The following is a 25127-nucleotide window of genomic DNA, read 5'->3' as shown; positions in this document are numbered from 1 at the left end:
ATCTTGCTATAATACCATTAATAATTATTGGCATTTAAGAGGATGAGCAGGGCTGGTAAGTGTACGCAGGGACATGCTTTTTTACTGTGCTACGCACTCTCTTTTACAAAGAGGCTCTCCTCCCACCCTGCAGTGGCTCACAGTGACACATTTAGATGAGTTAAACAGGAGAAAAGAAATAACCCCTTGGGATACTTTTGTGATAGTGAATACATTGACAATGTGGAAGGTTCTGCTTTCTAATTTTCATCCCAATTTACAGTGTGAAAGCATGACAACAGTGGATGTTATAAAAGTACAGTCATTAGGTTGGATTCAATTAAAATAGGACGACTCTGTGTTCATTTTCCCCCCTTCACTGTCATTTCCCGGGAAATGATAAAGACTTAATCCAATTAGCCCGACACTGTTTCACCACAATGCCGAAGCAATATACGCTAATTGGACTTGAGACAATTAGCTGAATTAATTCCATGACAAGTGGGAAAATATTGTCAGATTTAAACAATTTTCCGTTTGCCAACGCCATCAGATGGGACCATTTTAATTCCAGACAGCACAATAGTCAGAAATCTGACAATGTTTCATAATTTGTACTTCACTACATAGACTGATTTTTTTGTATAATTGATCACTCTGTTAACTATCGTCAATCAATAAAGGAATCAGATAAAACAACAACAACAACATATTTAAATATTCACAATTTAATATACACACTTTGGCTCAAAACCAGGATGTTATTCAAGCAGACGGTGAAGAAAATGCACAAACATAAACGGATTTTGCATCAGTCCCTGGTTTGGTCAGGAACATCTGTCATAAATTCAGCAAAAAATGGTGATCATTGTTTTTCATTTGAAAAGTAAACGTGTGCAAAACGCAAAGATAATCACTTTGCTTTCATGGAGGCCTACAGAAATTGGAGAATATTTACTGTTGAAATTCCAATAATTTGTACAGCTTTACGTTAGACTGTGTCTCTAATGCATTAATTGATTATCAAAATAGCTTTCAAATTATTTGATAATTGATGAGCCACTGATTAATTAATTCTGTTGCACCTCTATTTGTATCCATAGTAGACATTTTCACATCTATGACGGATTTGTTGGCGGTCTATTAGAAGTGACTGGGACCTCCTTTCTGTATCACAAATTTCATAAATCTATTTGCAAATTGATTTTTAATGAAAACTTCACGCCTGTGAGGTTGAATTCGGTTTTAAAGAGCCGCATAGTGTGAATGCTCTGATCGTACGATATATTGGTCAAGTGCACGAGCAATCACCCAAAGCCTTGTATGCGTTGAACAGAGGGCCGAGACAGCTTCAAGGGAAGATGCACAAATTCTCTTTGATTTGCATGTGGGTCTCAACAAAACAGCTATTCTCAAAATTAAGTTTTTAAGCATTTTGAGACATCGATGCGAATACAAATACTGTCACAAAATGAACGATTAAAGAAAATGAAATTTAACAGCATTTTGTTTCAGTTCTCTCTAATTAGGTGGGGAAATGATGCATGCACCAGGTCAAGTGTGTGCACCATGTGTCTTTTTAATTTACTTTGATCTCGATCAGGGTGCCAAACATATTCTTTTGACGATTAGGCTGAATGACAGTAGTATTTATGATACATATCGTGACATCCCAGGAATGAGACAAATTTACTCTGGCAGCAGAACACAGCAGTGTACTTGCCATTTTGGGGAATTTGACACTACAAAGATACTTTTATCCTTGCAGGGTGGATGGAGAATAGACAGTGAGAAGAATCCAGGTTGGCTCAAAGTTCAAACGAGGGGGTGGGGGGCGATGGGTTCCCCCAAGCAGTTAGGTTTGCCCCTGCATTTTCTCTTCTAAACAAATGGTTTTCAAACCAGCTCAGGGAGCACCCCACTAACAATGACAAATGACAGCACGTGGAGTTTTCTCTCTCTCTCTATTAACATAAAGTAGTATAAACTGAAGGACACTAGTGTATAGAGAGAGTTGAAGGCTAATGTTCCATGTCAGATATGGGCAATGTCAGGACTGAATACAGATTAAGCTATGTCCTTCTCTCCACAGGGGAATTAAGGGGTTGACACTATCCTAGCTGCCAAGTGTATTATTATAACATGCTGGTGCCAGGTCTGTCCTCTGTGGACTATTAACCTCGCTGTCCCTAAGGCGCTTCCTGACTAGCCCCCCAAACCATAACACCTGATCGCCTTCCCAGGTCCGTCTTACTGTACACCACCTTTTAGCATCTCTGTAGTCTGCCATAAAGTTATTGATAAGACTCTTTACAGTCTTGGACCATTCATTTTATTACACTGGATCGAGTGAACTGTTTTTAGTTAATGTCAGTCTGACCAAGATGAAATGTCACCATGCCGTCGGTACTTCCAAGAGCTTCGAGTTAACACACCAAGATAACAGTAAGGTGTGTAGTACACTCGACTTGATCTGATGGCTGATGATAGATTGTACTTCATTTTTGGTACTGGTAAGGCTCATTGTTCATGAGGTGGCAAGTGGGCACTCGATTATCGGAATGGCAACACTTTGAAGAAAGCGAAAGTTGACTGTGCTGTGAGGTTGGTTGATGAATGCTTGGCAGACTTTTTTTTCTGGTGATGTTGATATTTGGAATGGCTACAGTACATGTTACTTTTGATGAATATTATTGGCATTTTCTTAAGTTTATAGATAAATTATATTTGTCAGCATGGTTTTAATGTGACATAATTTTTACTTTTATGATTAAAAAAACACACTTTTACTCTGTTACGATGAGCGACATTCTCCTTGATATTTTTGTTTTCATTATTACGTTTTTGAATGTCTGACACTTTGTCGGATGACTGTTTCACCAATCCAATATAACGTTTGAACCCATTAAAACTGAGGCAGGCAGTCATATGACAGTACGCAGTCTCCTTGATTTCACATCATCACCTGAGATGCTGGACCTCTTCCCTGTCAGCTGATATTTCGTTTTCCCTAATCAGTCCTTCAAGGCTCGAAAAGGGTATTGAGGACACATCCCTGAGGTGTCCCCATTTTCAGGTTGGGAGTTCAGAAGGTGTTTTTCCCCCCATCCTGTCATTCTGAGGTCTGTTGCTGAGGAAGTCCTCTATCCAAGTGCACAGTTAACTGCTGATGCCTACGTTGCTTCGCTTTGTACCCTGTTCATGGGGTACAACTGTTTTAGATGCAAAGAAATCCACAAACAGCATCCTTACCAGCAGTAGGTGTTAACATCATCTGCACACATGGTACAATAAATTCAATGAAAAGCAGACATTACTTCTCATTGTGTTTTATTATAAAATTGCAAACCTTTATTTATTCATGTACAACAGTTTGGTCAAAACATCACTCAAAACATTACTTGTACAATGAATGTTTTCTGATGACTTTGAACACTTGGACTCTGGAACAAATGAATTAATTTGTCACAATTTGTTTTTGAAAATTGGTTTTATTTTGTGTGTGGTATGAACCAGTGACTCAGAACAGATTGGGTTTGACTTTGGGGGCTTTCCATGTCACATTTTTCTTCCAACGCTAATACCATTTGTTGTGTGGCTCTTCCTATAACAACTTGGAGACACATGGTGGCCTCTGCACACAGGAGCAAGTGGGCCTCTGTTACTATTTCTTGGGATTGGGTGCTTTAATTACCACCACACATGGAAACATGCAGTATTATGTTGGGTGATGAGATGCCGGTGCTGGAAAATTCCATGCAATAATGCCTGCGGGTGTCTGTGCCATGTAAGCGATAATGTGTGGGCAGAGGCTTATTTTCACTTTAATATGGGCATGCCCACACTGGCACACAACGAACCCCCCGTTTGAGCTCTGTAATGAAAGGAACAAGCCGTCATGGAGGCTGGGGTTTGAGGTGTTGTTAAAGTCTTTGAGGTTTTCTCCCCGTGGGCCTCTGTCTGCTGTCCTGAATAAGAGGGGCTTTGTTCAAGAGGCGACAGAGGCTTTGGTGAGGCATGTTGGCCAGATCTTTCTCTGCTGGATTCTACATAGATCTCAATCCAGCCTTTAACAAGCCCACTTCACCTCTTGACTGACACTGACAGAAACAGACAGTGAGGACATGCTGTCTCTTTGAGATGTTATCATGTTAATGTTACTGTGATTAACAGCGGTGATGTCACAGGTCAAAGGGTTGACCCACAAAACAAAGGGCTTATCTGTCACATGCTCTGTGAGTGTTTTACTTTTAACATTTCTTCAACTCTTTACATGATGATTGATTATTCAGTGATGAGATCTAAAATTTGGGCTTCACTGGTAGCAATGATTTATGTTTCAGTTATTTGCTGTAGAGGGAAAAATATGTTTGATTCGCATCAAAAAAGTGTGGATATACATGGTCATATTCACTTATCGTATTTACCGCACAATAAGGCGCACCTTCAATGAATGGCCTTTTTGAAAACTGTTTTTTAAATATATATACAGGGTGCACCGTATTCCATAGAATAGGAGCTACACTAATGGCTGCGTTTGCGTTATGCTTCCCCTAGATGGCTCTACACCAAAGGGAATATAATATACAGAAGTGCAATACAGCTTTATTTATATAGAGCTTTCACAACTGCTGCAACTGCAACAAAGCGCTTCTCAGAGCATTTAAAATACGATGTCAAAGAAATCTGAAAATTAATCGATATATGAGGCATATCGGATTATAAGGCGCACTCTCGGCTTTTGAGAGAATTGAATGCTTTTAGATGTGCCTGCTGGTGTGGAAAACACGGAATTTTGATTTGTCAAATCAAATGAAATGTCGCAGCAGCAAGTGCCTTTCATGATTTGTTTGCCAATCACACAATAGTCGATAAAATAGGGTGGGAAGGCGGTATGGTCAAGTTGGCTAGGGTACTCTGCCGAGTACCAGTACTTGATAATGCTGTCATATCTTGCAATTGCCACCCAGTTTACTTAAATTTGAACCTCTATCAGAAGGCATTTCACATAAATGGTAAAAGCAGCACATACATAGATCAAGTCTGGAACAGATACAAATAAGAATATGGGCACCATGTCAGGTTTTGCAGATGGTGGTGGAGTGCAGGCCCCCAAAAAGCAGGGAGGAGCCGAGTGGACTGAGCAAAATGTACCGTATTTTTTGGATTATACGTAGCTCCAGATTATAAATTGCACCAGCCAAAAAAATGCATAATTAAGAAGGGGGGAAAAAACAAAAAAACAAAAACATAAAAGTCGCACTGGAGTATAAGTCGCATTTTTGGGGACATTTATTTGATAAAATCAACACCAAAAACATACATGTCATCTTGAAAGGCAATTTAAAATAAAAATAGAACAAGAGAACAACAGGCTGAATAAGTGTACAATATGCTAACGTGACATGACGTTTAAACAACGAATTGTGAATGTGCCTGGTATGTTCACGTAACATATTAAGAGTTATTTAGACAACTATAGCACAAAGAACATGCTAACAAATTTACCAAACCATCAGCGTCACTCCAAATCACGAAATCCAATGAACCCTGCTCATTGCTCGGTGTCACTTTTAAACAACTCCGCCAACTCCGGAGGTAGTAGATGCAACGCTTCCTCTTCTACGTCGCTTACGTCAGAGTCATCGTCAGTTGTGTTTCTCAGTTACCGCCAACGTGGAAAGTATCAACACAGGCCGAGAGCACCCTCTTGTGGTTTAATGTGAAAATAACATGTGATGTATACAATGTGTTAATCATTTCACACATTAGTGCCCCCAGAGTATAAATCGCACCCCCAGCCAAGACTGTTTCTTGAAAACGACACAAGTTCTAAAATAAAACTGTGACAGGTCAACTGAAGTGATACTTACAGTATCACACCATCACTTACTTCTCTATACTCAATGTACCACGCTGTGCTGTGGCTTTGTGACAGGAGTGCGGTTGGCTCAGCAGAAGATGAGCAGTGTGGAGCGGATGGTAATTGGGCTCTAGAAAGTTGGTGTTTGCCGGCTGGCCTGCCGCTGCAACTCAGGAGCCGAGTTCATCATCCATTTTGCAGAGAATGATTTGCAGGTAGCTAACAAAGTCGTGTCTCTGTTTTTAGCTTATAATATTTTTTCGTGGCTCCTACTTAACCTACCAGAAAGTTATGCCAGACTGATAAAGTGGTATGTCGTGTATTAGTAATGGAGTATTTTTTTTCGATTCAGACTACGATTACAGACGCACTGTATCGGCTTGGTGCATCCCTAATTTATTCCATTACATTTCCAATTAAAAATCTTAATCGTAGAAGCACAGCAGAATAGTGATTAAAATGTTACTTAATTGATGTATCAATCTACAGAAATGGTCGTGTTTTTTGTCCTATAAAAAAAAAATGAAAAAAGAATCGTTAACTTATTTTTGTATTCCTTCTCCACCAATCAGATGTGGAGCAAACAGGAAAACATCAGCATTCCTTTCCTCTCCTGGCAGGAAGTCTCCTTAATGGCCTGTTGGGAAACGCTTTCCTTCTTTCCATCTTTTTCTGTCTTCTCTCAGACAAATGATCATAATAAACTGTCATGAATATGGCCACCGTTCTGCCAAATAAAACTGCCTTTGTCAACCGAGTCCCCTGTGAACGCAAGCTCATCCAGGACATGTCATTCTTCACATCCCCAATGTCTGAAGCTTTCCACCCTGACCTCTTAGCCCATTCAGCCAGTCATTTTGTATTTACATTACATTATTACACCCTGGTCACACAATCACTTCTCTCTCCCGGTGGCTATTTTCTGATCCTTGGTTTCATGCCAAGTTACTTCGGTGACTAAAATGCATGAGCGATTACAAAACAAGTTATTTTTCCCATTATGAATCAACAGTTTGAATAGTTGAAGCAAAGGTTAATAAAGGATCTGTAACAACGCAGTAGTTGTCGTTTTAGCATTGAGCATTGTTTGCATAGTTAAAATTTCCGAAACATAATACGGCGTCTTTTCCGAACGGTTAAAGTCAACCAAAGCATTAAAGTGACTCTAACCTTAAAGAGTAAAATTACATTGTTGCTCAGCAGTTCGGGACACTGAATAGTGCTGGGTGAAAGACGATGCTTTATGGGAAGCAGTGGGGATCGCTAAGCATTGAATTTGATGGTCAGCTATAAATGTTGATTGGGTGCCCGTGGAGGTGTTTAAGTCTGAGTGTGTGTGATTGCTTAGTGGGCAATAGAAGGGCTTGGGGGCATTGCCATGCCCCCTACAGTAGTTTATCTTGAGCTTGTACATGCCCCCCCTCCCCGCCCCCCCTTGGCAGGGTCAATTCTCAGGGTGCCCTGCCCCAGCACGGCTCCATTAACGTGTGTGCTAACCTTGCAACAATGCTGTGACACCCTCGTTTTTCATCTGGCCTTGGCTTCAGCCCTTTTACTCCACTCAGCCTAACCTCAGGGCTTCTCAGTTGAGACAGAGGTGAGATGGACTTGCTATTCTGACTGCGAGAGACTTTCTACTGCCTTTGCCAATCCAAAAATCATCAGCTGTGTGTTCTGGCAAGCGTAATAGATTTACAAATATTTTGTCATTTCTATAATACAACTGAAATAGCAAATAGCAACTGTTTTTGGCATTTTTTAATGTGTGTTGACCTGAAAGAAAATGAAAATGTAAAGTTTGAAAGCTATTATCCAAATCCCGGTCTGCATCAAACAACAAGGACGACTTTAAGAGCTATAGGAGGTCGAGGTCTCCTCCAAAGTTAACTCTAATATGGTTTGTTTTACTTGCGTGAATCCTGCAAACAATCAAGAAAAAGTCAAGAAAACCCCAGCGCAAAACAATCTTTTCTGTCAGACCTTTCAGTTTTTCTCGGTGTGCAGTGTGGACAAGTACACAGAAGCTTGTGCAAGTCGACCATTTTGTTGAGGTAGGTATGACAGCTGTTCTTAACAATTTTTTCAGTGCCCAATCCAAAATGGACCTAAGATAAGATAAGATAAGATATCCTTTATTCGTCCCACAATGGGGAAATTTACAGCCTCCAGCAGCAAGAATGTATGTAGAAAGAAGAAAGGAGAAAGAGGAAAAAAAACAACAAACAACAATTAAATACAATATGAACACAAATGGATAAAAAATTATTATTATTATTATGATTGTTATTTTTTATTCATCAGCCTGACAGCAGTCGGTAGGAACGAGCGTCGGTATCTCTCCTTCTTGCAGCGCGGGTGTAACAGTCTCTGGCTGAAGGAGCTACCAAGTGCTGTCAGGGCGGGATGGAGGGGGTGGGAGGGACTGGCCATCATAGCTTTTAGCTTAGTTAGCATCCTTCTGTTGCCCACCTCCTCCAGAGTGTCAAGGGAGCAACCCAGGACAGAACTGGCCTTCCTGACCAGTCGCTCCAGTCTCTTTCTGTCCCGGGCCGAGATGCTGCCTGACCAGCAGACAATGCCATAATGGATGGCCGAGGCCACCACCGAGTTATAGAACGTCTTAAGGAGTGACCCCTGAACCCCAAAAGACCTCAGTTTCCTGAGTAGGAAGAGTCGGCTCTGTCCTTTCCTAATCAGGGTGTCCGTGTTTGTAGACCAGTCCAGTTTGTCGTTGAGAAGAACACCAAGGTACTTGTAGGAGGCCACCCTCTCTATGTCCATATCCTGGATGTTCATCGGTGCTGGTGAGGACTTTTTCCTGCAGAAATCCACAACCAACTCCTTAGTTTTCCTAGGATTGATCTGGAGGAGATTCTGCTGGCACGAGTCCACAAAGTCCTTTGTCAGTCCCCTATGCTCCCGATCGTCCCCTTCTGTAATGAGGCCAACAATCGCAGAGTCATCGGAGAACTTCTGAAGGTGGCAGTTTGGAGTGTCGTGTCTGAAGTCCGAGGTGTAGAGGATGAACAGGAATGGAGCCAGAACAGTCCCCTGCGGCGCTCCAGTGCTGCAGAGAAGCCGGTCCGACTCACAGCTCTGCAATCTCACGTACTGCGGCCGATTTGTGAGGTAGTCTATGATCCATGCTGTGAGATGGTGGTCCACTCCGGCGTTCTGCAGTTTGCCTCCCAGCAAATTGGGCTGGATGGTGTTGAAGGCACTGGAGATATCAAAGAACATGATTCTCACAGTGCTCCCAGCCTTCTCCAAGTGTGACAGCACTGAGTGGAGGAGGTAGATAATGGCGTCTTCCACGCCGATGCCAGGCTGATAGGCAAACTGCAGCGGGTCCAGTGACGGGCTCACCAGCGGTCGAAGGTGGGCGAGGATGAGTCTCTCCAGCGTCTTCATCAGGTGAGACATCAGCGCCACCGGTCTGTAGCTGTTCAGCTCCTTAGGGTGGGGGGTCTTGGGCACTGGGACCAGGCACGAAGTTTTCCACAGCTGTGGAGCTCTGCCCAGCTTCAGGCTCAGGTTGAAGATGTGCTGGACAATGTTACAGAACTGGTCAGAGCAGGTCCTGAGGAGCCGGGAACTGATCTTGTCCGGACCTGCTGCCTTCCTCACATTCATCTTCCTCAGTTGGTTCCTTACCTGCTCTGTTGTGACAGACAGGCAGGAACCAGGTGACATACTGCGTTGATGAGAGCTGGTCGAAAGAGGAGGGGGAGGAGAAGAAGTCCTCAGTGAGAGAGGTTGCAGTTTGTGGTTGGGGGAAGGGACAGACGACTGGTCGAAACGGTTGAAAAAATGGTTCAGTCCATCTGCCCAGTCCTTGTCCTTCTCGATCACTGTCTTTGGGCTGTCATGGCCTGAGATGGTTTTCAGTCCCCTCCAGACACCAGTGACATTGCTGGCCTGTAACTGGTCCTCCAATTTCATCCTGTATATCTTCTTCCCCTCCCTGATCTTTCTTCTCAGCTGAATCTGCAGGGCCTTCAGCTCCTCTCTGTTTCTCGACCGAAAAGCTCTCTTCTTCTCCTTCAGCAGGGTCTTTATGTCAGGATTAATCCATGGTTTGTTGTTGGAAAAACACCGCAGAGTTCTGGTGGGTACGGTGTTCTCCTCACAGAAGTTTATATAATCCGTGATGGTGTCAGTGAGTGCATCAATGTCCTCCCCATGAACCTCGCTGAAGAGTTCCCACCTGGTTGTCGCGAAGCAGTCCCGCAGAGCATCTTCAGCTTCAGATGACCATTTCTTTACCGTTCTGGTCACAGTTGGCTGCCTGTGCACCTCCTGTTATTTTTTATGTTATTTTTTTGCTGCCTCACATTTGTTAAAAAATATATATATCGACACAGTGACCATATAAATTCTCATTTATTTAATATGGCCAAGACCAGAGTCCCAAATTACAAGTGTGACCAACAGCCTTTTAATCGTTTAGCATGCATGCCTTTGAAGAGTGTAGCGCCTCACTCTGTCAATGAAACGCAGATGACGTCGTGTAAAATCAATTTAATATCTCTAATCGTCATCAATCACATCGTGTGACACGCTGTTACGCTCCTTGTTTTTTTTTTCTGTTCATGCAGATCGCAATTCATGAATATATTTAAACATGATGACCTTAAAGGCAGTGTCTCACTTGCGTGGATGTAAAAAAAAAAGCTGTTGAATTTTTCAAACCTGGTTGTTAAATTAGACCGAAGGCAAAGATGGAGACACCACTGAGCCAAATGATGAGATGTGAAAGCCAGGGAAAACCTTATCAGTTTTCCATGTTTTGGCATGCCTTCCTGATGTCCTCCTTCCTAACTCAGCTGTGAAAACTGTGATATCCTGTGACATATCACCTTAATTCCTGGGCAGACCTCTGCTTCCAGTGTTCCCTTAAAAAGAATCAATTGTCAAGGTTGCACTTATTTTTATCGACCCGACGTCAAGAAGTGGCAGGTACACAACTGTGACTTTTGTGCCGCTGTGCTCAGAAGTTTAGATTTCCATCTGCCTACTCCGAGCTATTTATCTACTACTCCAACTGCACTCATCCATTCTGCCTTTTGTCGTTGTCCCCTTGCATGCCTTTTGTGTATGAGTGAAAAAGCATAGGGTCTCCTCTTCTTGGCAGGTGCTTTACAGCTATGCTCAGTGCGTCTTTGTACATAATCAATCTGTGCAAAGCTTTTGAAGGCAGCGGGAATATAGAAAAGCTCGGCCTGCCCGCCTCCCTAACACGTGCGGATGATTAAATGGCTGTAATGTATATTCCTGCCCCATTTGGTCAATGTATTTTGTGTTGCGTGTCTATTCATGCCCAACACCGCCGTGATCCATCATACGCGCCGCTGATGGATATCCGTGCCCTTCCGAAGCTGCTCCGGACACATACTTATTGTATCCTTTTACTGAGGTGGAGCAATGAACCCAGACGGCCCTGCGACGATACTCAATAGCTGAATGAGCATAAGGCATAATACCCACCACACTGCAAAGCCAACAGCGAGAAAAGAGGGATGGAAGGCATGAATAACATGACAAATCAAAGTGCTCTGAAATGGCGTATTCCCAGAGGAATGACATGGTTGTTACTGTTCTTTACTTGAGCAGGAGAAATGAATTAGTTTCTTTTTTTACACCACTCAGGATTGTCTGTGATAAAACATTCAATCAGAGGTAGCCCTGGGTGATACTATTTTAGTGTCCTCCTACATTCTTCTTTCTGGGGAGTTCAGTGTGATTTATGGTGAAGTCCAAGCAGCTAGATGAGGCTTTTCCCGCTGATTTGATCCGTGCATGTGCGGCTATAAACAAATTATTTGGTGCACCGTTCAGAATTGGTCATTGACATGATAAAGGAACTAATTAGAGCTGGGCACACATGGAGTTTTCTGATTTGTAAAAATGTACCACTGTCCATTCCTCTCTATCATGTTGTAATATATGAAACACTTTTTCCAGGAGAAAATACAAAAGTGTTTAGTTGCTCTCCGTGCTTAATATACAGTAAATGGAATAACTTGAAATGACCCATGCTGAGGGGAAGGATTTACACGAGGGGGATGAATCGCAGCTTAGCCCCTTATCCGATAGACCTGCCACTCGCTCTCATCAATAAAATAATCAGATGGAGATGAAACACTCTGATCCGTGTACATTTCGCATGTAGACCATTTAAATCCTTTCGGAATGGATTAAGTGTGTGGCTCTGTTTTTCTCAACTACTCTAAATAGTTGAAATGTGGGGGTCCAATTAAATATTTGTGTGCCGTCTCGATCTGGTTTGCAGTCTTGGAGAATGAGAGTGGGAGCCGCTTCCTCATCAGCTGAAAATGTAGATGTAAGCCTGCCTAATAAGGGGGCTTAGCAGGCAATGAAAGAGAGCCACACAACCAATTAGATCCTGATTATATGCTATCATGGTAGCCTAATCTTTTGTAAGCCGCCTTTTTAGCTCAACGGTTGCCAAACCTTTGCTTTACTAGCACTGATGGGATGACCCGAGGCTCCCTTTCTTTGGGGCACCGGTTGATCTGATAAGGACAATGCAGTGTAAAGAATGAGAATAATGTGTATGAGGACAGTTTGATGCGGGCGGGGGGGGGGGGGATCTCCTGATGACTTTGTGTGAGGATTGTAATTTTTTGAATCGGTTGCCCTTGACAGACCAGCTATTCACAGCGGATGTACTGGGTGATGCTCCATCTGGGGGCTTTGCACAAGGACTTGAGGAGGAGGAGGGACAGGTTTGCCCGGCGAGGTTCTCAGGTGACCTACGCGTGCCCCGGTGAGTGTGAAACCTACGTGGGCACAGGTGTGGTTGGCACCGAGTGGCTGTGTAACAGCGTGTCCCATGCAGTCTTACCAGCCGGTGTGCCCTGGCATGCAGCCGCGTCCTTCCCCTCTCCTGCTTGCCTTTGTGGCCACATAAAGTGTGATGACTTAATTCTTTGCCGTCTGTGTGTAATTAAATATGATCTCATGATGTTATTGATCTGAGTGGGGGTGGGGGGGGGAATACTCTTACGCGGTCTTGAAAAGTGGACTACGTATTGATAAGTGAGTGGTGTGTTAAAGGAGCAGTTAACAGTTCAGTTGAAGGTGGCACATATTAAAGTAGAATTCAACAGTGTGGAGTGAGCATTTGTGTTGGGGCAAAAGAGTCACTGAAGTTTTTGGGGCGATTGGATGAAAGTGAGTGCACGTAATTTGGCTTCAACCAGCAAAGGCACTGTTAATTCATTGAACGACAACGTGCGAGAAGGAACATTAAACCCTTTTGTCAGTCACAGGGACATTGTGAATGGTGCAATAATTCATAATTGATCCCATGCCGGTTGCATGAAGTTCAAACATTTCAACGGCTGTGTACCAATCACCATTTTTTCATCTTTATTTTTGACAGTATCATGGTAGAAACAAAAACGTCAAGGGAATCCGTTATGAATATAAAGATCGAATAGCCATCCATCCATCCATTATCTGAACCGCTTTATCCTCACCATGGTGGCGGGCATGCTGGAGCCTATCCCAGCTGTCTTTGGGCAGTAGATGGGATTCACCTGGAATCGGTTGCCAGCCAATCGCAGGGCACACAGGAACGAACAACCATCCGCACTTATACTCACACCTCGGGACAATTTCGAGTGTTCAATCAGCCTGCCATGCATGTTTTTGGAATGTAGGAGGAAACCGGAGTACCCGGAGAAAACCCACGCCGGCACGGGGAGAACATGTCTTCACAGGAAGGGGCGGAGCCAGAATTGAATCCTGCAGCTCTGCTTTGTGAGGCGGACGTCAACCAATGTGCCGCCCAAGATCGAATATACATGATGAATTTTCCAAGAATTGAACATTCAGTAATACATTTTCACATATATGAGCATGAGAGGCATTTGCATATGCGTTATCTTTCACACACGTCTTCCATTTAGCTCTGCGTGAACTCCTCATGTAGTGTGTGGGTGTGCTTTTGCGCCATGGGAATTGTCTTGCTCCACTTGTATTTTGACATTTGATTTATGTTTGTGTGAAACCATTTTCATGCAAGCCGTTATGCAATCTATAAACGCGAGCATGTGGTTTTCAGCGAGCGTGGGGACCAGCTGCCGCATCGTGAGCATACCAAGTGGTCCGTCTTTGTAAATTTCATTACTCTATAGACACGACTGCAGCTTTGACCACAAGGTAAAGGTGCCATTGGCAAATGAAGGCGAAGTCTACGCGTAGACATGATGCTGGCATCACCAATGCAGTGTGCTATAAATATGTGAGCATATTTCGAAAAGAGATGAGAGCAGACTGATGATGTTTTTTTTTTCTGCAAGATGGGCAGCGCTTTACTGACTTCTACATAAAGCATTTTTTTTTAAAAATGAATAAAATTGAAAGAAAACTATTATGTGGAATGTTGGAATAGTTTATGGATAATGTATACAGCGTGCCGTAAGAGGAATTAAAAGTACCAGTACTCACTGTTCAGTACTTTTCAGAAGTGCTCACCGTAACTTATTTTAGGAGGTACAGTGTACTGTAGTATAGTAAAGTGCAGTAGCTGTCTTGACTCTAATCGACACATTCATGCAGTACGTCTCTGAGTGGGCCGAAAACTCGATGAAAGAATAATGACCACACTTGAAATACATAAATTTTGATAACTGAAAGTTACCATAACACAAAGTCCGCAGAGCGGACCTGGCATATGTATAGCTGAAGTGTATTGTGGCATGTAAAGAGAAAGCGCTGCTGTGTAAACTACGAAATAAACATATTATAAAATCATACGCTTGCCAAAATAAGACATCCCCGCTACAAAGGCGTAGCCTTACCCAGTACCGTCTGCTGTGGAATAAATAATCACCTTTAAAAATGTGCATTTAATTTATCTCCCAGTAGGGAGTAACACGTGTCTGCCAGGCCTTAGTTATGTGCGTCCAAAAAGAAGACAATTCAAATATGGAAGTAAAACAGAACCTGTCTTTCCCTCGAAATGTGATTGAACCATCACCTCGTGCTCCAAATAGTTTTTTTTTTAACCTATCCTATTTTGGTCCGTTTCCTCCGTTCTTCCCACACGTTTTACATTAATTGCCCTTTCTCTCCCCCCCCCCCCCCACCCCCTTAACAGTGACTACTTTCCTTGAGTTTTCTTTCAAAAGGATGTATTTATGCTTCTCAGCATATTCCTAGCACCATATTAGCTTAATTCCATTGTATTACATTTAGATATTGCTCAACTTTGATCACCGCGATGCATCATACCAACAGCATTCTATTGTGGAGCCTGAATAACACCACTACTCCAAAGTGCGTCTTAATATGATACGAGACTGCTTTAAATCAGTTAGAGTTGCCTACACAAGCCCCAGACCTATTCATCTACACTCCACTCCTTTCACAAGACTGAAAAGAGATGCCTTTTACATTGGAAAGCAATACAATGACAATTAGATTACGCTGGCTGCACTTTGGTCATCCATGCGACTCTTGTGACCCAAATGATTGGTTACGATCTGGCGGCGCGGCTCAGCTGGGAGACAGAGGTGGTGCTCATGGCAGCCCGATTGTTCAGCGGAGAACTTGATGTGCAGCTGGTGTTGCCTCTGATGTGATTTGGCCTTTCTCCCATCCTCACTTTGGCTGATAAAAAGGTTTCCGTGTGGGGCGGCCGCAAGTGGCTCATAAGTCCGTTGAGAGATTTAGGGCAAAGATTGCGGTCGGAAGACTTGAGGTGGTTGCTCAAGTTGATGCGCATTGTGGAGTCTGATGCAACGTTGTTTACAGCAACTGCGATTTGGACTCAGGCAAAACTTGTCATCTTGGTTCATGCTGTCATATGGTGACAGAAGAGACATCATAGTTTACTTTTGTTCTGTTTCCACTGGGCTGGTTCTAATAGAGAGTTGTTCCTACCGTCATTGTCTGTGTGGTGCAGTTTGTGATGAAGAGGCATATCAATACCTGGTACACACATAAAGACACGTTGCTTAGGTCCCGATTTTGCACCTTCCCGGCCAAAGATGTCAAATACTGTTATTTCCCGTGATTAATGCTTTTCCACTCATTATGCAGGGCATGAGTTTGTTGAAAAGATCCAAAATAGTCCCCTGGTGTAGTTCAACGGTCGGTAGAAATTAAAATCTTTTTTTAATAGACATTTACAAGTACCCACAGATCTTTAAAAAAAATAATATTTACATTCCAACATGATGTAAGTAATGGCTAACATACATGTGTATGTAATATAAAATGTTTACAATATGGTGTCTGGCATTGTTATGGACATTTCATTTGCCGTTTCTGGTGCGGTTGCATTTTTACAACGAAATTGGAATTTAGTGTTCTCATGATTCCTTATTACTTGTAATGCTCCCTTTGATGTTCTTCTCAGCACTTGGTAAATTTACTCATAAGTGTTAGGATTAGTGTAAAAAAAAAAGCAATTTTATGATCACTCCTATATTGTTGTGACCGAGCAAGATTGTATAAGTTGACTTATGACTTGCTTGAACAAAGCAATGACTCGATTTGCTTGAAAGTTGGTGGCAACTTGATTCGACTTGGCTTGGTTTTCTTCCACAGTAACTTGAGACTTGCTTTAAATTGGAAGATGACGAGATGAGACTGGCACATGTATTACTTAGTCCCACCTCTGCTGCATTCAAATGCTCCTTATGTTGTACTAGCTGGTTCGCCGCCCTCCGGGCGGCTCATCAGCTAGTTCCTGCGGAAGGCTGGTAAGGTGGTGGTTCGCCGCCCTCCGGGCGGCTCATCGGCTAGTTCCTGCGGAAGGCTGGTAAGGTGGGCCTTTGGCCCACAAAAGTGTTGTTGCTTGGTTCAACTTTTTGTTCACCTTCATTGCTTATCGCGAAAATAAAGAGATGTTTAGCTCTACTAAATAACTAACAATGTTATTGCAATGCTTGTGGGTAGACAACATTTTTTCGCTAAGATGCCCGCGCGATCGTAGTGAGCCACTGCCTGAGCGGCGCAGTGGGGGCGCGCAGCGGTGCGGTGAAGTAGGTACGTTTTGAAAAGGGACAGACGGAAGGACAGACCGCGTGCGGGACGACGCGCAATATATATATAGATATATTGCGCGCAATATGTTGCCACTGCGCCGCTCAGGCAGTGGCTCACTACGATTGCGCGGGCATCTTAGCGAAAAAATGTTGTCTACCCACAAGCATTGCAATGAAATTGTTAGTTATTTAGTAGAGCTAAACATCTCTTTATTTTCGCGATAAGCAATGAAGATGAACAAAAAGTTGAACCAAGCAACAACACTTTTGTGGGCCGAAGGCCCACCTTACCAGCCTTCCGCAGGAGCTAGCTGAAGAGCCGCCCGGAGGGCGGCGAACCAGCTAGTATATATATATATATAAAGATAAGTACTCCCTTCGGTTTGGTTAACATTTCTGGGCTACTTACATACTACTATGTCACTGCGTTTGGGAAGCCAGAAAAAGACCTGCAACCACACCGCATATAACCGACTGTCCCTCATCCATTGTAGAATTCAGTTTCTTGCTCAACCCACGAGGCTTTGCCTGAGCATCTGCCTCTAGTGCTGTTTTTGCATCCGTCGCAGCCTGTTCTTCCTCTGCTGTCAAACAGAGAGTCGAACACATCGGCCTGCTGTCAGACAACATTTTCCCCCCAGCCTGAAGGCTTTAAGGAAGAGAGACAGAAGCCTCCCAGCGTTCAGCCCGTTCATTCCACACCTCTCAGAGCGCCGCGGTTATGTGGGAGAAGTGCTGTCTGACGAGACCACCTCTCCTGCCAGACTTGGAGAAGAAGGTGGGAGAGGATGAAAGCATCAGAGAGAGAGAGAGAGAGCGAGAGCGAGAGGGAGAGGAGTCTAGAGACTATTTCCCTAATCTTTATGTATTAACAAAAACAACATATTATTTCAAGCTTGCCAAAGCTTTCACAACCTCCTGAAGGAGGAGAGTTTTGGATAGGATTTGATTATCTATCCACTTGTGCGTGCCTGTGTGTGTGTGTGTGTGTGTGTGTGTGTGTGTGTGTGTGCGTGTGTGCAAGTTTAGGGGTTTGGTTGTTGGTTAGAGCAGTGATTCCCAACTTTTACTGAGCCAAGCATGGCACACCACCCCAAAAGAAATTGTTACAAAAAGAGGATATGCACTTTTTTATATATATACACATACATACACATATATATACATATATACACACACACACACACACACACACACCGAGGGTGGTCCAGTGGTTAGCTTGTCGACCTCACAGTGCAGAGGTACCAGGTTCAATTCCAGCTCCACCCTTCCCGTGTGGAGTTTGCATGTTCTCCCCTTGCCTGTGTGGGTTTTCTCCGGGTACTCCGGTTTCCTCCCACATTCCAAAAACATGCATGGCAGGCTGATTGAACACTCTAAATTGTCCCTGGGTGTGAGCGTGAGCGTGGATGGTTATTCGTCTCTGTATGCCTTGCGATTGGCTGGCAACCGGTTCAGGGTGTCACCCGGCTACTGCCCGAAGACGGCTGGGATAAGCTCCAGTACCCCCCGCGAGATAAAGCGGCTCAGAAACTGGATGGATATATACACGGGTATGTCAATTTAATACTTTTTGCCCTCTAATAGTAGATCATTTATTTGTTCTTTCAGTAACTTTAAACTGCTGTTATAGATAGATAAACACAGATACAATATTTGTTAATAAATAAATAATATCACCAATTAAATTAAATTTGATAAGTTCCTGCGGCACACCGTTAGAGCTCTCACAGCACACTAATGTGCACAGTGGTTGGGTATCACCACAGCCTTTATTAGTGCGTCTGCAATACATATGTTGATCGAAACTTGTAATAATTAGTCATTGTTTTTGAACAAGAATGAATACTGTGTAGGTAACTGTGTATAAAGCTTTAATTGCAAGGAGCAGCTCTGGCTTTGTTCTACTTTCTGGGCATAGATGTGTTTGTCTCAAGTTAATTTGAGATGACATGGCATCTGCATCTCGGTGTCAATGTATGTAAATGTTTGGAGCTTCATTAACATGCTGCAAACCTCAGCTTCATTTCTTTCCTAAGAGTTGCATTATTTAGAAAAAAAGGTGAAAAAATCAGTGGGTCAACCATGGAGTTACCGTGAAGATATTCATTTTGGGGATCCTCTCCATATCTTTTAGTTTGACTCGATTCTCGTTTGCCTGTCACGATCATCTTGACCTCTTCATAGTTTTCGGTTCCGAATGTTTGTCTGCGTTCATGACTCTAAAGCTGCAAATGAAAACATCACACAATGACGAAGGGGCCCCTGAGATGCATTCTACCCAGCCACCAGGTTTTGTCAAACACTGCCCCTTACTCCCACATCATCACGTATGCTTTACACCGCCGGTGTAGATTAATCAATGACAATATGATTACCTCTTGAATGGCCGCATGCATTATTTAAAGCAGCGTCCCCTTGGCTTACTTTGTGTCAGCCTTTAATTCTAACTCTGAGTCAATAATTAATGTTGAGATTAACTGCTCACACCTTTCGGAGGGCAGTGTCGAGAGTACACGTATGTGATGCTAGGAGCTTTTGACACGGCCACGTGAGTATATTGCTGATATGGAGGCAGTCATGTGGAGTGGAGTGATCGTAATCTTGGGCAACGCTTCCTGAGTGATCGTCTTGGAGCCACTGGCTGAAATGGTAAACTTCTCCCACTTGAGTACCTCAATGTTTAGAGAGGCACTCTTCTCTCCCTCCATCCGCAAAGATGGTGAGGTTTTGTTTTTTTTCTCACGGTGACACGGGCTGAAGAGTTATTTCCTTCCCTCCCAACCGACGGGGGTCATACAGTCTGAGCGGGAGCCTGTGCTTTCTCACACGTGGTCGGACACTCGGCATCATTCAAGGCCCCCTGAAATCTGTCTGGGTGATAAGCTGCCAGCGCAGATGGGAACAACAGCAGATAGGGCTTTTAAAGCAGTTCAGCTTGACTGGAGAGCTTCTGTCTGGCTGCCAACAGTCTGATTACTCAATCCAGCTTTTCGGCTGCTCACAATCTGCCCTAACAGCTCCCAGGACTGAGCCTCATGGCTACCTGTCAATACCTGATACTCGGGCATTAGTACTGCTCCTCCACAAAGAAGGTGAAGGCCATGTTTCTTTGAGCACACATTTGTAGCACTTCAAACTCGGTCGATTAATAGAAATGGTGGCTTTTTTTTTCCTTTTTCAGTCAAATTGGCTCCAGCATTAGCACTTGCATTTACACTGCCTGCTAAACACAAAATGGGGAGTGAAGTCAATCTGACTTCAAAGGGTAGTGTTACAGTCGTAACAGAGGCAAGAGAGATGTTGCTGTCCAATAGATATTTCAAACACCACACCAGACGCTCGTGCTGACATCGTCGCGCATCTAATTATCTAATTGGTTGCTGTGTGAAATTGTAGTTTGTTTTGGCAGTATCCCTTCATTGCTGAGCTTTGTGCAAAAGGCAAAGATGGCTTTTTACTAGGACTGGCTGATTTATTTTAGCCATTAAATTGAGGTTCCTGCTCAGGTTGGTTTAAAAACAAACAAACAAAAACCCCACTTCCAATCACAACTTGGCTGCACATAAAGATGAGCAAGATAACAAACACACAGTCAGTGTATCCAAGTTAGCAACTTTTCTAACACTTGTAATAACTATTTATAAATAAATAACTAAATAAAAAGAGCGAACAGCAAGTTTATTTCCGGTTAAGAAACAAACATGAGCAAATCTTTTTTTTTTGTGAATATGACAACAACGCCCAATGGGAAAGCAAACAGATTAAATTGCACTAAACATTTCCAAAGAAATGGTGACCATTTATACGTTCCAAAAGCAGTGATCTCATGGAAATTTTTTAACTGAGCGATCTGCTTCGAAGCTGAAAATATTTTGCCACAAGGTCACGTTGACTCACCAGTATAACCTTACATGAGTAAAGACCATGAAAGAACATGAACATTTATTTTGAGGACACGTTGCCCGGCCCATCTTTGCACTGTATCTTATATTGTCGACTTTTTTTTTTTCTTGCAGAATTTCCTTCGTAAATCTGAATGTAGATACAGTATACGATTGCAGACAGGACAACAACAATGACTATGACCATAACTTGTTGAGATTTTGCTTTCAAAACCTTTGCAAGGAATGCTTGTGATGTGATGAAAAGGTAACGTCTGAAGTATGCTTGTTGTTTTTATTGCTACCTGTTCTGAAATCGTTTGTCTTCCCTTCATTTGCAAGAGCAGCTCAATATACAGAGCAGGATTACATGAAATTGATTGTCCGTCAACCTTGAAATGTGAGGTTTCACGTTTGAGAAGAGATATGAGAGAGACTAAATAGAAGCGGTTTCATAGTAGCAACATTAATCATGTCCAACCACTTCATTGCTTATCATCCTAAGCAACCGCAGACAGTTTGGGGAACGTAGGGAGGTACTGGATGAACATAGTAACAAAACAAAACAAAACGCAACACAACAGCAATGGATCTGCTAAGGCATTTGGACCTGGTTTGTGACTGTTCGAATTTTGTCTTTGAGATTCATATGACTGTCACTCGTGTCATAGCGGTTTCATATCAAACAATTTTAGTCTTTTCATGTTGCGCCTCAGTGAAACATACTCTTCATGATGGTTTGAGGTGATGGGAATGATCTCAAATACTGTCAATAGACAAGAATGTTGGATGGCGGCATATCTTTTTTTCTCATCATAAATCAAATCACTCCTCTCACACGGCGCCATGTAATTTGTGAGTTGTCCTTTGCTTGAGATAAAATAGTCTGACATTTTATATGATGATGATCGCAATGCTGACGAAAGATAATTAGAAGCAGAATTTTCATCGGAAACAGAAATAAACGATTAAAAAAAATCATATCTCTTTCTCTCAAGTACCTTAAATGGGGCGCACACACTAACTACAGGAGTAACAATATGTGAATTTTGAAATGGTAATACTAACCGTGTAGAGGTTTGTCAACAGTTTTCCGTGTGCCGAAAACTTTCATCCCTACCGCCTACTTCTACCAAGTATTATTCATGTATCGCCATGTCCCACACAACGACTTCTTCTTTATTCAAAGTAGGCTGTATAATCTCAGGGAAAAAAAATGTTCATCATATTTTTTCGGGGTGCCTCTGCAATTCATCAATTTCACAGCTTGCCTAACATTATACAAGAGGTGGTTTCTCTAATTCGTATTGATAAAATGTTTTCCTTCAGCTTTGTAATCACTTCAAAAGCAGAAAATGTACATTTAACAGCTAAATTGCATTCATCATGGGAGAACATGAAAGCAGTCGGTTCTATTAAGTCATGCAAAAGCATTTAACAAAGCCCCCCAAAAAACATATGCCTCAATAGATGCCGAGAGCAGAATTTTGTCAGTAAAAATACAACTTTATAGTCATCAGTTATAAACTATATAAAGCATCCATGAATGAACGTACAGACAAACAAACCAATTGGTTACTTGTTCATTTTCTCAACTATTTCATCAGAAACAATCGAGTCTCTCATGGATGTGTCTTAGATGAATGGATATCGTTTTATCTAGTGTGCCCAGACTTGCAGTGGTTATCCGACCTAGCGGAAATCCTTCGTGGTTTACAATAATGTACCGAAGCACTGTACACACACAATCTGCACATTCCAGCATTTGTCCTGTTAACCCAGTTCGCAGATCGCAGGTACACTTGTGGTTGCCCGACAGACAAACTGCACGTCGACTTTAGACTAATTGCGTAACAACTGTCCCATTTATTAGCGGTCGTTTTTTTAGCTGCTAAGCATTGCAGGGTCACTGTCTGTTAAACAATTCTCGAATACCTTTCTGCTATTTGCTGTCATTACACGATGTATACACTGACTGCAATCAATACAATTAAAGGCTTAGTTGACATCTAAACAATTTATGAAGTCATCTCTCTGCCATCATGACCGGGTTTTATCGCCACGCATCGACATTGAGACCGAGCTGATCCCAGGGCATTGCAGACCCTTCCCCTGTAATTACCCTCCCCTCGCATTGTTCTGGAGGAGTTGAGGTGAACCTCCTCCTGCTCCTCCCGCACACTTTGGTGGCATTATCATAAATACAGCACATTAACACTTGTTCCTGCCTTGTCAGGATATAAATTAAGTCTGCAGGTGTCCCGGCGAGGTTTACCCCTGATGCTAATTAAAGCATGATAATTAGGTTTGTTAAATTCGGTCCTTTCAGCCCCAGTGCCCCCCTTGGAATACAGCAATTGCAGATTGTAGACAAGAGAAGGGGCTGAGAGGAGCCTTTTCTCACTAACACATAAGAAGCGACCAACGGGTGCCTGATAAAGTAATTCCACAGTACTGGAGGGAATATTTGTGCTTGTAATTATGATTTTACGTGTGACAATTTCCATTCTTCTGACCTAGGCTCATTTTGTGCAAGGAAGAGACAACATTTTGATGAGCTTCTTCCTCCTCATCAGAAAGAACGCGATTCATTTACACCAGAGAAATACCCAACACACCCCCACCCCCCTTTCTTCTCCTCTCCCCATGCATGCCTCAATGACCTTGGCGTCTGGCATGCCTTATCAAGCAAGAGACAAGAACAAAGAACGAGGAGAATAACAGAAGGTTATGGCAGCTCTTTAAAGCATTTCACAGGCTCAAGCATAAGTTCTGTCTTATAGGAGCGAATACAAAGTCGGTGTATCCAGTGATGCTGAGCTCATTAGGTGATGCCAAGATGTAGACTGAGGATTGTGCACCTTTCTAGAGAGGTCACTAAAGGACACAGATCTGAATATCATTAATCACTACCGCGCTCCTTCAGAAGGTCTCTGCACTTTAATGTAGCCCTCGAGTTCAGCTGGGTGAGTGTGCTCATTTTCATATGAGACAGAATCGCTCGCAGCAGAAGAGCCGGATGAAAGCACCATTTTTGAAGGGAGTGGTTAACCTGTTCAGCGTCACAGAAGGGGGCTGGAGCGTATCCCGGCTGACTTGAGGCGAAAAGAGAACCGCACCCCATCAGTCACATTGCGATTGAGAGGGAATCTCGACCAAGCCAACTGCACCAAAAGTCAGCCGTGAACCAAAGGCCTGCTTTTGTTATATCCTATCAACATTCCAACACATCAAACTTACAACTGGTTTGGACGAGGCTATGATGACGTGCCACTCGACCTCAATCGGTGGCACTGCCGGTCAACGGTTGAAAAATGAAGAGTGGAGGAAAAAAAAAACAGTCAAGGAGAAGAAAGAAGTAGATAGGAGGGGGCAAAGGGGATGGTCCTACTGCTAAAGAGTCAGCTGGCCTGGTTGTAAAGCAGTTCATCATCCCCTCCCGTGCGACTGTAACTTCAGCGGAGTGAAAAAGGGAGGAATACATAGACCGAGATGGAGGGAGAAAGAGTTAAATAAAAAAAAAAAAATCATAATGGAACTGATCCCTCTCACCCGTGTAGGCCAGATGTCAGACTGCGTGCAGGCCTCCCAGTGCAGGCCTCTGGGACCAGCCTAGCCTGGTGAAGCCTACTGACAGCACAGGGAGAACAGCTGTGCACAGGTCCTCTACTCTCCTGCTCACAGCTCAAATTTGGGACAAACACGTACTGCTCTTTGTTTACACATCGTTTGTGTATGTGCTGTGCTTGTTTACAACCCTTTTGTTGTCACTTTTTTTTGTGTGCCATTGTTCTGCAAGTGTCATCAGTTTTTGAAGTTTTCGTGTCGAGCAGCTGATGGCTCTCCAGAGGTGTCACCGATGTACGCCACAATGAACATTTTTTTTTTTCGAGAAAGTTCCATTTTAGGTCTCCTGTTGAGCACGAGCACACCTGATCTCTGGGAAATCTCACATTGGAGTACATACTGTCGGACTACATAAGAGATGATGATGGGTCACTGAGTTGTTTTTTGTCAGCACTTTACTGGTTCCTCAAAGGCTCAGAGAATATTGTTCAAAGTCAAACCAAAGGACTGTATCACATTCTTCCCACAACCGTACACAAAATTTAAACTTGTGCTTTCATGAGCTTAGTGGGAACTCTCGAGTTGACCATCATCTGTTATTTCAGTGTGTGTGCTTGCTGTCTTTAGAAAAGAAATAACATTGTTCATCTGGTACAGGTTACGATGGAACCTGAATTTTTACGATTTCCAATTTGACCATGATGCAACGTCTCAGTGTACAGTGCTGTGAACATTTATTTGCCCCTTTACTGATTTCTTTGCATATTTATCACACACAAAGGTTTCGGTTCATCAAACCAATTTTAATAT

The 25127-nt window shown here is 42.9% G+C and overlaps 1 protein-coding gene across 2 annotated transcripts in view; it reads left to right on the top strand.

Annotated features, from left to right (window-relative positions):
• The window catches only part of emc8 (ER membrane protein complex subunit 8), a 681399-nt gene that overhangs the window by 367814 nt on the left and 288458 nt on the right, over positions 1-25127 (top strand). The window contains exon 6 of one of the 2 annotated variants that reach the window (XM_052063549.1): positions 22844-22855. The exons of the other annotated variant lie outside the window; for it this stretch is intronic. The gene's annotated coding sequence lies outside the window, so the exon portion shown is untranslated. Of the gene's footprint in view, positions 1-22843; positions 22856-25127 lie in introns of those variants that run through there. 2 annotated transcript variants of the gene reach the window in all.

The sequence above is a fragment of the Hippocampus zosterae genome, chromosome 4 (genome assembly GCF_025434085.1).
Source record: "Hippocampus zosterae strain Florida chromosome 4, ASM2543408v3, whole genome shotgun sequence".
NCBI classification, from domain to species: Eukaryota; Metazoa; Chordata; class Actinopteri; order Syngnathiformes; family Syngnathidae; genus Hippocampus; species Hippocampus zosterae.
This window is presented reverse-complemented; position numbering and strand designations above follow the sequence as displayed.